The 13,977-nt window shown below is 38.3% G+C and overlaps 1 non-coding gene across 1 annotated transcript; it reads left to right on the top strand.

Annotated features, from left to right (window-relative positions):
• Positions 1 to 8,862: 8,862 nt before the first annotated feature.
• Positions 8,863 to 9,002, top strand: LOC116648297. Its single transcript, XR_004302492.1, has one exon. It is a non-coding gene; the product is annotated as a U4 spliceosomal RNA (small nuclear RNA).
• Positions 9,003 to 13,977: the final 4,975 nt, after the last annotated feature.

Raw genomic sequence — 13,977 nt, 5'->3', positions numbered from 1 at the left:
TTGACAGAGAGAGACACAGTGTGAAAGGGAACACAAGCAGGGGGAGTGGGAGAGGGAGAAGCAGGCCTCCCGCTGAGCAGGGAGCCTGATGTGGGGCTCGATCCCAGGACTCTGGGATCATGACCTGAGCCGAAGGCAGACACCTAACAACTGAGCCACCCAGGCGCCCCTGCACTCATGTTTCTAAGTGAGTCCAAGCTGTGGCTGTTTTGAGCAGCATGTTGGCTGTTCTTAGTGTAGGTAATGGGTGATGGTGTTTCAGAATGTTTCTGGGAGGAAAGACTGCCTGTTTTGTTTTCACCCCGGAAAAAGCCTATCCTGAGAACTGTAGCATAAGAACTAGCATTTCCGGAGCTCCTACTATATGCAGATGCTGTTCTAGGTGCTTTTAAACCATCGCTTTGATTCTTTACAACCAAACCTTCAAAATAGATAATAAGTACCATTTATAGGTGAGAAAACTAAGGTACAAAAGGTATAATTGAGGGATTTCTGGATGGCTCAGTTGGTTAAGCATTTGACTCTTGATTTCAGCTCAGGTCATGATCTCAGGGTTGTGAGATTGAGCTCCCTCTCAGGCTCCCTGCTCAGAGCAGAGTCTGCTTGAGATTCTCTTCCTCTCCCTCTGTCCCTCCCTCCACTTGCACGCTCTCTCTCTCTCTAAAATAAATAAATGAATAAATGAATAAATAAAATCTTTAAAAAAAGAAAGTAGAATTGATATATTCAGAGTCACACAACTATTAAATAGGAGCATTTTATTACTACCCAGATCTCTCTGATTCCAGTTTCTCTGCTGTTGTTATTTTTTATTTATTTTTATTTATTTATTTATTTTTAAAGATTTTATTTATTTATTTGACAGAGAGATAGAGCCAGAGAGCAAAAGTGGAGAGAATGGCAGACGGAGAGGGAGAAGCAGGCTCCCCACTTGAGCAGGGAGCCCGATGTGGGGCTCGATCCCAGGACCCTGGGATCATGACCCGAGCCGAAGGCAGACGCTTAACCATCTGAGCCACCCAGGCACCCTATTTATTTTTATTTTTTAAAGATTTTATTTATTTATTTGAGAGAGAGAGAGAGAGGGCGCACAGATGAAGAGGGAGAAGCAGACTCTCTGCCGAACAGGAAGCTGGGCTTGGGGCTCGATCCCAGGATCCCAAGACCATAACCTGAGCTGAGGGCCAATGCTTAACAGGCTGAGCCACCCAGGTGCCCCTCTCTGCTGTTTTTAAAGTGACATGCTGAATAAGAAGGAAAATTATCAGGAATGTACAGTGAACCCTCACATACTAGAGAATTTGATCATATGGATTTTGGTGTAAGGTAACTGGATTCTGTGTATGTGCATGTGTGCATGTGTGCATGTGTGTTTTAGATATTGGACTTGCTACCAGCTGAGAACTACTAGTTATGAATAGACTTTGGGTTTCTGACTTTTAGCTTACACTCCTGCTGTGTATCATAGAATCATTGTATATCTAGTTAAAAGAGCAGAACATGCATTTATTCATTTTTCATCATTCACTACTCAATCATTTATTAGTCATCAACAAATATTGGGCACCCGCTAGGCATTGCATTATGCTGGGAATAAGCAGGTAAAATGCCTTTGAGTCTTTGACCTTCTCCACGTCTTAAAGAAGTTGTGTGTTTTACATTCAAGACTATCACTCATTATTTATTTCAGAGGTCTAGAAGGCATCATGTTCCATCTTTGCTCTGCCATATTAACTGAATCTATGTCTCTAAATGATTTACCTCCTGAGTTTGTTTATTCGCCTGTCAAATGGAAAGTATAAATGCTTATGATGGCATCTTCTCAAAATGAAGATCAAATGACATAATGTATGTAAAGGTGTCTTGCAATCTCCAAAGTATGATAAAATATTTAATGTTAAGATATTATTGATAACATTTTACTATTACTACAATTATTATCACTGATATTTTTAAGAGATCATGTAAATAAGCTAATGAGCCTATCAGCGCTCATGAACTGTACATCCATTGAAATCTAGTACTCCACTGTCTTTACTCAGTAACAAAGGGTGATTGCATTTTTAGTGCCATTTCAAAGGTTTGGAAGCTTAAATAATTCTCATCTGTAGTCCTGAAGATGCTCCAGTGGAAACTGATTGAGGAGCATTATACAAGATCGGAAGGATAGCATGTGCTGGATAATCATGCAGACCCGCTTTCAAACCCTGCCTCAGTTTTTTTTGCTAAAAGCCTTGTGGCTCGAATCCAGTGTTCCTTAATGAGGGGATAGTAACATTTAAGTTGCAGAACTGTCGTGATGATTAAATGAGGTAAAATATATGAAAATGATTGACACACTATACAACATTGTACATATCTTTGCTTATTTGTTATTGTTAGAAGTTTACAGAACATAGTCCAAGGAGATGATGAATTTATTTTTCACTTTTAACCAGTAAATTTTCCTGTTTCGAGAAAATTCAAGCAAATCCAAAAAATACAATTTAAATGTTGGTTTCCTTCATTCATAGAGAAATTGGTAGTTATTACATAGCCTGTCTAAAGTCAAGATCGATGAATGCTTCCCTAACATCCACAAAAGAGATGTACCCACTCCCTGCTTCCCATCCCCGCTCTCCTCGGTGTATCTTTTCCTGCTATTATGTACATATCTGTCTGCTCACTGGATTATGAACTCCTGAGGATAGCAACTCTCTCTGAATTATCTCTGTGTTCCTAAAACATTTCACAGTTACTGGCACGTGGAAAGCACCAACTACGTATCTGTTGCATAAATGCATGATTGCTTTTAAATATATGAAAGCATTCTTTATTATACAAAAGCAATTGTACTGGGTTTTCTTAAAATATTTTAATCCTAACTGTACATAAGTTGTGACTCATAAAATTGATTTTAGACACAACGTAAGAGGATTCTATAGTAAAGTTATATATAGATGCTTAATGAGCCCTCAAAATATACATTCTGCACTTCTATATATAGGTAACTTGAAAATGTTTTAGGGTAAGACTTTTCAGTATTTTAACCTCAAAAGATACCTTTTTACAAATAACTTTTTTGAGTGCATTTCAATTATTTTTTGAGTGAGGTTTTGTGTATTTTCATATCTGAGTAAGGTCATCAGTCAATTAATTCGTTTGAAAATCACATCTGTGCTGAAGAGAGCTGGAATTGTTTTCTTATAGAAATAGAGACCGGATCAAGAATGAAGCACTAGACATGTACAAAAATGAGAGTTAATTTTCCATAAGCAATGTCAGGTCAGGCATTGCTGACTACCCAACTCTGTGCAGGTGTTGTGAACATGGATGGTTTGATTCCTGTGATACTGTTCCTTATCAATATCAGTATTTAAGGGTTTTTCTTTTCATAATGGAGCAGAAAATGTATCACTGTGGTAATAACCCTAGTATAGCAGCAAAGAAGGGGTGTGAATCCACGATAAGGACACACTTTACATGTTTCCCATTTTCCCTAAGGTAGATTTATCATTAGATTTTATAGAGGGGAACGATGTACAAGAGAAATTTTCAGGATGTGCTATGCCTGGTTCTAAAGAATGGGAACAGGACCGATGGGAATATAGGAGAATCAAAAGACTAGACTGAGGGAGAGGACTACAGTCTACAGAAACATGAAGGTTTTTGAGATGCATCTTTTTTTAATTTTTTGAGATACATTGTGTTGGTGGTGGTAGTCTCGCAAATGTACACAAGTGATAAACTTTCATGGAACTAAACACACACGAGTGCACATAAAACTGATTAAAATCTGAAAAGGTTGGTGGATTATATCAATGTCAATTTCCTGGGTATATTGTTGTACTATAGTCATGCTAGATGTTATCATTGCAGGGAAACATGGGGAAAGGCTATATAGGATCTCTCTGTATTATTTCTTACAACTGCATTCAATTTATAAGTATTTCAAAAAAAAAACTTAAAAAATGCATGAGAAGTTCTTTGGGTAGAAAACAGGAATATAAATATGGATCACTCATTAGAAAATAGTGAATTTTGTAGGACAAAGAAGAGAGAGAAGATTAATTAAGCTATCCATTGACCCATCCATCCATCCATCCATATGCCCATAATTTCTTGAGTGCTATGATACTGTAGACAATGAGCAGAGTATCAGGGATAATGCAGCACCTGCCTGGGAGAATGTCACCTTTAGAGAGAGGCAAATATGTGGCTCATCACACAATGAAGCATGACTGGTTCAAGGATGGAAGCATGGGGTGATAAGGAAGTGCACTGAGGAGAGTGGTCAGTACTTGCTGGAGAATATTACTTCTCACCCAAATGCAATGGATTGAAATCTCTTGAGGACAGACATCCTTTTGTACACGTTGTTTCTCCCAGAGTGCCTGACACCATGCATTCGGAAGGGATTCGACACATCTCTGTTGCTTGCCATGATTTTCAGCCTCCTCCCCAAATCCTGTAACCTACTGTGCTTTCTTTTCAAATGCTTATTCAGTTTTATTCTGCTGAAAGTATAAATGTGCATTCCTTTTTAAATTATACATTTCCATTCCGTTTTATGTGTTTAAAAACCTGGTACGTTGCAGAAGAATTCCAAATAGAATATGTAGATACTCCACCCTTAAGGAAGTAGAACATCATTTCCCATTCCTTAAGTGTGGGCTGTGCCTAGTGACTTTTTTCCAGTGAATACAGTGTGGAAAGGGGAGAAATAACCTACAGTGGAGAAACTTGACAAATGCTACCTCAGCCTGGTGACCAAGTTCAACAACAGCAGTGATAAATCATATAGAAGGTAAATACCCTTGATATGTAATAAGAGTGACACTTTACCTCTGTAGTTTTTCCCTAAAACAAACCATAACCCCAGTGTAGCCATGAGAAAAAACATCATACAAATCTCAATTGAAGGACATTCCACAGAATACCTGACAAGTACTCCCCAAAATTGTCAAGATCATCAAAAACTGGGGAAGCTGGAGAAACTCTCACACCAAAAGTAGCCTACGACCCATGATGACTATTCATTAGTTTTGATAATATTTATTAGTTTCATAACTAATTAGTTTTGGTAATAATACCATGGTTATGAAGAATGTTAACATTAGGGAAAACTAAGGAGTATATAATAAGTGTACCAACTGTATCATTTTTCTGTAAGTCCAAAATTAGTACAAATAAAAAGTCGATTAAAACAAAAACAAATGGCACATCTGTTCCATTCCTAACACAGTTGGAAAAGATTAAGGCAAGATTAAGTAGGTATGGAAGTATCAGCTACCTATGGTTTTTACATAAACACTTAGAATAATACCCAAGCTACTTTACAGTTTGTTAACTCTAGAGTCTTCAGGCCTATATAATGTCTATTGAGTAAATTGCCTAATCCCTAGAGATAGTGTGTTTGAACCTGGCTTTAAGAAAAGGGTTATAAGAGGGCTTTGGCCATCAGCCTTGCCTAGGATATCCCTTTACCTGGTACATTCTAAAACATTTATTTTACTTCTACCATATTTTCCCAGGGTCCTTGAAAGCTAATCGTATAATTGGTCGAGTTATTGGTATTTGGAAAAGGAATGTTAAAAAGAGTAAAATAATTTCCCTTTGATGTCACCCATAATTTCCTAAAGTTTTAAACCCTCAGAAAAAAAAGGGGGGGGCAGAGTTATCATGTTAGCCCTTAGAAAAATTCTAGCCCAGCGATTCTTGAAAACCATAGAACAGTAACAAATGTGACTTTCCAGCACCCCAACATGTGATTCTGCTAGAGCTTTGTATTCTTGACTTTTCTAAGATTCACTGCCATCGTGACACGCTGCTGTTGATGAGAGGGTGTCCTATTCATCAGGTATATCAGAAAGAAAAATGTGGAGAACCTTCCTTTTGATCTAATCTCCTCTTGATAGATGAGAGAACTAAAGCCTGGGGTGTGGTTATAATTTTTTGAAGGTTATATTGACAGCTGGAGGGAGAACTGGAGTTTTCTAGGATTTCATCTGGTTCTCCTGTTTTCTTTTTTAATTTTTTTTTATTATTAACATATAGGGTATTATTTGTTTCAGGGGTACAGGTATGTGATTCATCAGTCTTACACAGTTCACAGCGCTCACCATAGCACATACCCTCCCCAATGTCCATCACCTAGCCACCCCATCCGTCGCACCCCCTTCCACTCCAGCAACCCTCAGTTTGTTTCCTGAGATTAAAAGTCTCTCCTGTGTTTTCTTCTCAAATGGCAGTTTCAGCCTATGCCTTGGAGGCATGCAATGGGTGGAGGTACCTACTCTGAAATCCGGCTGCTATGTGTCAGTTTCACCTCTACCACTTCTTAGGTGTGTGAACTAGAGCTAGTTACTGGGCCTTTTCAAGCCCCACTCTCCTCATTAGTTTAAAGTGGAAATAACTGATTTCATCCATATGGTTGTTGTGATGATTAAATGAGGTAGATGTAGTTAAGAGACGCTCAACAAATGTTTCTTGTTTTCATTAGTGGCCGCAGGGAATGATGGGTCATGTTGGTGATTCAGATTCTAGGCCCTTCATTTCTGCCTCAACAAGAGCAGAAAGAATTTATCTTCTATTTTATATATTTTGTTAATTTAAAAAAAGATCTGCTAATAGTAAGTTTGCAAAATGCCATTCTATCTGGCACTATTAAAACATTCCTAGTATTGTTGTTGAGAGAAAGCATTGTTTCCTTTTGCTGTATCTGCTGCTAAGGGATTCCTGAAAATGTTCATCCATTCCCTTGTCTGTGTGAGTACCAGCACTACCACTGAATCCACATTAAACCTTCTGAGGTAGACCCTTATATCTGTGTATTACTAGTTTACATTTTGGTCTTCTACTTCTAACCTCAGTCTTGATTCTCCTACCTATTTGTGGCATCAGAAAATACGCAGGGACCATTGTTTGCACCAAGAAAGGCACAAATTTTTTATAAAGAGTCTTAAGGAGGGGCTCTTGCTCCTAGAAGCTAAAGTTGAATTAGCTCAGCAGAGGAAATATGACTAATTCAGATTAGAGCAATATTTACTGCCAGGCACCTGCCTTATTATTGCACTTATGTTATATTTGGAGTACCTGTGTACTTGTCTAATGCTCCTACTAGACTGTGAGGTTTATTGTGGCAGAGTATGCCTCTCCCCTTACCCTCCCACACTTAGTGCAGAAGTAGCCATTCACCAAGTGTTGATTCAATTACTGAACAATGGCAGTGTCCCTCAATCTTGGAAGAAAAGTGAAACATGGATAGAAATGAATCACAGAGCAGCATGTGTATGGTGCAAAACTTTAGTGCAGAGCAGGTATCTGACCATTTTAGAGGTTGTGGGTAGGTGGAAATATGTCCAAGAATCTTCTGAGAAGAGATAACACCTGATCTGGACTTTATTTTTTTGCTTTATTTTTTTTTAAATATTTTATTTATTTATTTGACAGAGAAAGAGATAGCGAGAGCAGGAACACAAGCAGGGGGAGTGGGAGAGGGAGAAGCAGGCTTCCCGTGGAGCAGGGAGCCTGATGCGGGGCTCGATCCAAGGACCCCGGGATCATGACCTGAGCCGAAGGCAGACGCCTAATGACTGAGCCACCCAGGCGCCCATGATCTGGACTTTAATAACAATAATTGACCATAAGCAAGTATCATCTCTGGAGATTGCAGTTATTCACTTTTCCTCTTCCCTGTAAGAGGCTTCTACATTCCTGCCCATTGCTATGTATCTTGTATACCTCTTGTGGAAACAGTATTCCCATCCCATTGATTTTAGGCTTAGCCATATGACTTGCATTGGCCATGAATAGATGTAACTATGCCCATCTAAGCAAACTCATTAAGAGCAATAGCATTGTTTGGTTAGTTGTTTGTTTGGTTTTTTTTGTTTTTGTTTTTTTTCCTTTCTCTCTGTAGTGAGAATAGGTGTATCCACTATGGTATCTGCCTCCTCAGCCTGGGTATGGGAATAAGACATGTGTGGCAGAGCCACATGCAGAATCAGGCAGAACCATGCAAAACTGCAGCTGACCAGATAAATATGCAATGTGAGCAAGAAATGATTTTTGTTGTTGTTGTCATCAGCTACTGAGATTTTGGTGTTTATTTTGTAGAAAAATTCACTAACACAAGCCCTATGAAGTACAGACTATTATTATTTTTCTTTGCAGAAGATAAAACAGAGTTAATTAGTAACTTTCCCAGTCACACATTTAGTAAAAAGGCAGACTTAGGACCTAGAACAAGGTATGCCATATTATATGTTTTTCTGGGTATGAAGTCCAAATTTAAGGAAAAGCTTGTGGAAAGGCACAGAAACATGGAACACTTTATTATGTAAGCAAGCAATTGGGTATTATTGGGTCAAAGGTTATAGAATAGATAAGCAACTGTGGGAGATGAAGCTAGGAAACTAGAAAGAGTGGGTCTAGTTTGTGAATGGCCTTTTAACATATGCTAAGATGATTGACTTATAAATCATGAACCAATGTCTAACTTGATTAGATGGCATCTTGGGATGGTATTTGTCTTAGTCTGCTTGGGCTGCCATCACAGATTACCACAGGCTGGATGGCTTAAACAACAAAAAATTATTTTCTCACAGCTCTGGAGGCAAGAAGTCCAAGATCAAGGTGCTGGAAAGTTTAGTTTCTGGTGAGTCCCCTCTTCCTGGTTTGTAGACAGCCACCTTCTCTGTGTCCTCGGCCTTTGCTCTGTGCTTGTGTAGAAAGAGAAAGCCTGCATGTACGCAAGCAAGTAAATGAGGGGAGGGGTTTGGTGTCTGTTCCTTTTCTTATAAGGTCGCTAATCCTATTGGATTAGGGCCCTACCCTTATGACCTCATCTAACTGTAATTACTCCCTTAAAGGCCCTATCTCAGCTTTGCGCAGTGGCAGTATCGTAACCAATGAGGTTTATCCGAGGCATGATTATTGCTAATTAAAGGCCCTATCTCCAAATACAGTCCTGTTGGGAGTTAGGGCTCCAAATACAGTCATGTTGGGAGTTAGGGCTTTCACACAAAAAATGTGAATTTTGGGGGGGACACAGTTTAGTTCATGGGGAGTATATAAATCCAGAGGGAATCTGTATGTGTGTGTGTGTTATTTTTTTAAGATTATTTATTTATTTATTTATTTATTTATTTATTTATTTATTTTAGAGGGAGAGAGAGCAAAAGCAGGAGGAGGACCAGAGGGAGAGGGACAAGCAGACTTTACACTGAGTGTGGAGCCCAGTCAGGGCTCTGTCCCATGACCCTGAGATTATGACCTGAGCTGAAATCAGGAGTCAGAGGTTCAACCAACTGAGCCACCCAGGCACCCCCAGGGGAAATAAATTGTTGCTATGAGTATTTTGGAACTTTAAATAGTTTGTAATTTAAGTAAAGTGCTATAAATTTAGGCTGCTAATAAAGACATGGATATATAATCTCTTTGTATGTTTTTGTTCTACATCAGTTAACTGTATAGACATAAAAGAGTCTTTGACCCAGGCCACATGGTGGTCAATGCCAAGCAAATGCTAAATAACAGTCTTGTGACTCTCATTGGGTTCCTACTCTGTAGTTAATCCTGGTAAAGGAACAGAAATTTATTTGCACTTGAGATTTCTGCAAAATGCTGACTCCTCTCAAAGCCCAGATGCCTTCCCATGGCATCTCAGTCACCTGCTTTGTTTCCTCTGGTAACTTGCTTCTGGGATTTCCAAATTTGCATAACACCCACTTCATCCCATCCTGTCACATTTCCATCCAGATTCCTTCCCTAGGTAATGTTGCTTCCAGGGAGAGGAAATAAGCCATTGTGTGCACCTAAGGAGCTAACCCAGTAATTTATTGAAGCATGGGAAGAAAGACTAGAAAACACTGACAAAGTTCTCCTAGTGAAAAGTCAGCTTTTATTCTTTTCTTCCATTCAAGCATCACACATTTCACAATGCCAACATAGGAGCAAATATTATTCCTCTGCGACATTCCAAATTGAGGGGTGCCTGGGCGGCTCATTTGGTGAAGTGTCTGTCTTCAGCTAGGTTCATGATCTCAGGGTCCTGGGATGGAGCCTGGCATTGGGTTCCCAGCTCAGCGGGGAGCCTTCTTCTCTCTTTCCCTCTGCTGCTCCCCCTGCTTGTGCTCTCTCTCTCTCGTTCTCTCTCTAAATTAAATAAAAAACAAAACAAAACAACAAAAAAAAACATTTGAAAATGAATGAAAGGACAACGCTATTACCAAATGTAAATGACCATGAAAGTGTAGCGGGTATGTGCTGGTGTATGGCCTTCTACCCAAACAGATACCTTCAGGCATGTGGAATTTTTCTCCAAGGAGGTCCACATATTTGGCCAATGGTGCAATTTCATCTGCAGACAAACTTTACAATCACAAAGCTGCTGTGGCTCTAGTTATTACAATGGAGCTATCACTGGAGAAATTGATTTGAGAATGGAGGCTTTCTAAAAATTGTAGATAGGTTTCCCTATCCCATTTGATAAAGTAACAGGAAACATAAAAAAAAATTCTCTTTATTGATTTAAATACCTCAGTCTCATTTATACTTATTTTTGAGTATTATTCTCATCAAATGTCAAATTTGCTTTGAATATTTTCTGAATACACAAAATGGGCTAAGAAATGTTCCTGGTACATGAAGGTCAAGAGTTGGCTGATTCCCAAATCTTGAAGTCTAATTGTGGAAATAAGGTAGCGACCCTATTCAAGGCTACAAGTTCTACTTTTAAATTTGATTGCCTTGGAATATTTTTTGACACAAGTTCTTACATTTTCCTCCTTTATTTAAACACTCTCTGTTAGCTGGCTCCTTATTTGCAGACTATGAACAATCACAAATCCCTCTTGAAAGATCCCTTACTTGACATTTTGTTCTCTCTGAGACACCAGGCTATCCTACTCCTTGCCTTTATATACAAGATGCTTCACCAAACCATTGTCTTCATTTCCTGAACACCCATTACATTTGTACTCATCTGCAGGTGGGCTTTGCCTCCACTGAAACATCTTTGTAAAAAATGCCTTCAGGTGGCTTTGTAATCGCCAGATTCGGTGTTTATCCCTTCTCTCAAATGGGCTTGATACTATTGGCTACTCTTCTTGATTCATTCCTTTCTGTGGCTTAAACATCTCTTTTGATGGATTCTTCTCCTCTCTCTGACGTTGTTTGTAGACTCCTTTGCTGGGTCTTCTTTTTTATTTTGATACATTATATAGGGCTCTGTCTTGGCATTTATTTTCCCTGTCAGTTGCCAGCCCGACCCTTCTACTATAGCTTGAAATTCAGCCAAATATGGATGTCTCCCAAATCTGTTTTCTCAGCCCAGATTCCTTCAGACTTGTATACCCAGCTGCATAGGAAATAGCTCCATTTAGGTGCTTCATAGCACCTCAAATCTGCTCAGTCAGATGGAATGTCTGCTCTTTTTCCTGCATTTTTTTTTTTGTCTATGATGACTATCATCAAGATCCAATCAGGCCCTTCACCAGAGATTCAGGAGTTCTCTTGGTGTTTTTCCTCTCTCTTACACACCTCTGTACTCAATCTAGGCAATCATTTAGCTCTGGAGATTCTGTTTAACAATTCTTAAATACGGGTATGATCATCTCTTGCCTCCCTATTCTAATAGCTTCTATTGTAACTGGTATCTTTGTCTCTCTGTGTCTCTGTGTCTCTGTCTCTCTCTCTCTCTCTCACACACACACACATACATACACATTTTTGCTGTTTCTTTCCTCTATCTGTCATAGGTTGACCTGTTCATTACACAAATCAAATCTTCTGTTTAATTCCATTGGGTGTCTCATTGTTTACATGAATATTCGACCTAATGCTTGAGCATGCCATTCAAAGTACACCATCATATGCCCCAAGCCGTATTTCCAGCCTCCTCTCTTTCTTCAGTCCTATCCAATTGCTTGCAGTTTCTGATTGCACATAAATGTTTCTCATTCAATGCCGGTGCTAATGTTGATGTTTTCTTCCAGAAATGCTCTACCCCTATACCAATCCTCTTGGCTAATGCTCAACTTTCAAGGCACCTCATGGTTATATGCTAGCTTCTCTGCATCACATCTTATGATCTCTTACTACTCTAGGTAGAATTGATCTTATTCTTCCACCAGAAACTATGCATTTATCAGTGTACCTCTAATATTGATTGAATGAATGTGCAGATGCCTTTCCCTTCTCCTGGGCTCTACGTCTTTTGTATATTTAAGCATGGTACCTAGAGCATAATAGAAGGTGTGTAATAAAAGTTGGTTGAATCAATGATACTTAAAAAAATAGAATTTCATAGAAATTATTGGAGAGGGGGAAATAAATGCTCCTGTGTTTCAGAAATGAGAGAAAACAGAATTTTTGGCACCAGGAAAAAGTTCGTGAAGGACATGCAGTTGTTTCAGGTCTATAGCAGATACAGGAACCTAGAATGAGGAGCACATGAGACCCAGACTATTGTCTGTCATTCTATCTGTTATTATTATATCTTTGCATAGATACAGCATGAAGCAAAATAATTTCTGGCTGATGGAAATTTCTGTTTATTTGAAGTTTTTCTCTATTTGTATAATCACAGTTTTTCTGACCATTAGCAATAAAACTTCTGCATCCTATTGCCCTAGATAATTTATTCTATTAGACATTTCATCTCTAGTCTTTGCTACTAGAAATACTTTACTTGTATCTGAAACAAGAATTCCCATTGTTTTTTCAAGTGATTATTTATTGCTAAAAAAACTCTACCTTAAAAAGGTAGAGAAAAAGATGACCTGGTTCGTTTCTATATTTTATCTTTCCACTGGACCCCAGAGACGATTATGGAAAGCCTCCATAATTATGGATAAGCAAAATTTGTCTGTATTCCAAAGGCAATGTATACTTTGGAATCTAGTAGTTAGTTTGATTATGAGAATTCCAATGACTTAATATTTTTTCCTCATAAAAACAGCCACCGTTTACCTTTGTATAACACATAACAATTTATAAACCATTTTGGTTTGCATTATTTTATTTTAGCCTCACAACAAAACTGGAAGGCAGTATTGACGTTTTCTTTATAGAGATGAGAAGACTGGAACTCAGATTGATTTTCTTATTCAAAAGTATACAAGTGGTAAACAATAATACTGGGACTTGAATTCAGACCTTTTTCACTTAGTACTTCCTTCAGGATGGTATTGTCTTTATCCTCTTCTTATTTTTCTTCTAAAATATTTTACAAAGAGGCTATGATGTCTCAGTTCATTCAGGGTCAGTTTTAAAGAAAAATTAGATTGAGTGGTAGTTTCCTAAAAGTATATACATCGAGCATTTCAAGTTACTGATAATTCAGATTATTTCCCTAGCATTTTAATATAAAATATCAAAATATAAAAAGCAATGGAGGCTTTTGATTAAAACTCAAAGAAAATATTTTCTACCAATGGGAGAAGAGGAAAACATTGCTCACTCCAGCAGGAAAACTAGATCCACCATGAATTCTTGTTCATGCATTCATTCATTCATTAGTTTCATTCATTTATTCATTTATCTGAGAATCAACTTGTACAAAAAAACTACAATGAGCCAGACATGTGTTGGCCTTGAATGGGCCACAGAGGTAACTTGATGATGAATCCTGTTCTTAGGGCTTAATTATATCTTCACAGGTTGAAGTTAATCTAGACTCTCATACAAAGATTATTACGTAGGAATAACTGTAGGAGTATTTTGAGGATGTAATCCACCATGTCACCAAGTCCTATTTTTATGAGAATTCCTAAGAGAAATTTCAGAGGTCAGAACAGAGAAAAAATAAATTTTTCTTCAGAAAATATGTTGTTTCTTCTAAATTACCCTTTTCAAAGTAGAAGTGAATTTTGCCATTGTGTTTATACTTCTACCTTTAATTTATTAGTCTTAGAGTAACATGATTTGGGCGACAAAGAGTCACTGAGCAAAACCTTTGGCTCACCTCCAGGAATTATGTACTGTTCTGTGGTG

Source organism: Phoca vitulina, unplaced genomic scaffold (assembly GCF_004348235.1).
Source record: "Phoca vitulina isolate PV1807 unplaced genomic scaffold, GSC_HSeal_1.0 scaffold42, whole genome shotgun sequence".
Lineage (NCBI taxonomy): Eukaryota > Metazoa > Chordata > Mammalia > Carnivora > Phocidae > Phoca > Phoca vitulina.
This window is presented reverse-complemented; position numbering and strand designations above follow the sequence as displayed.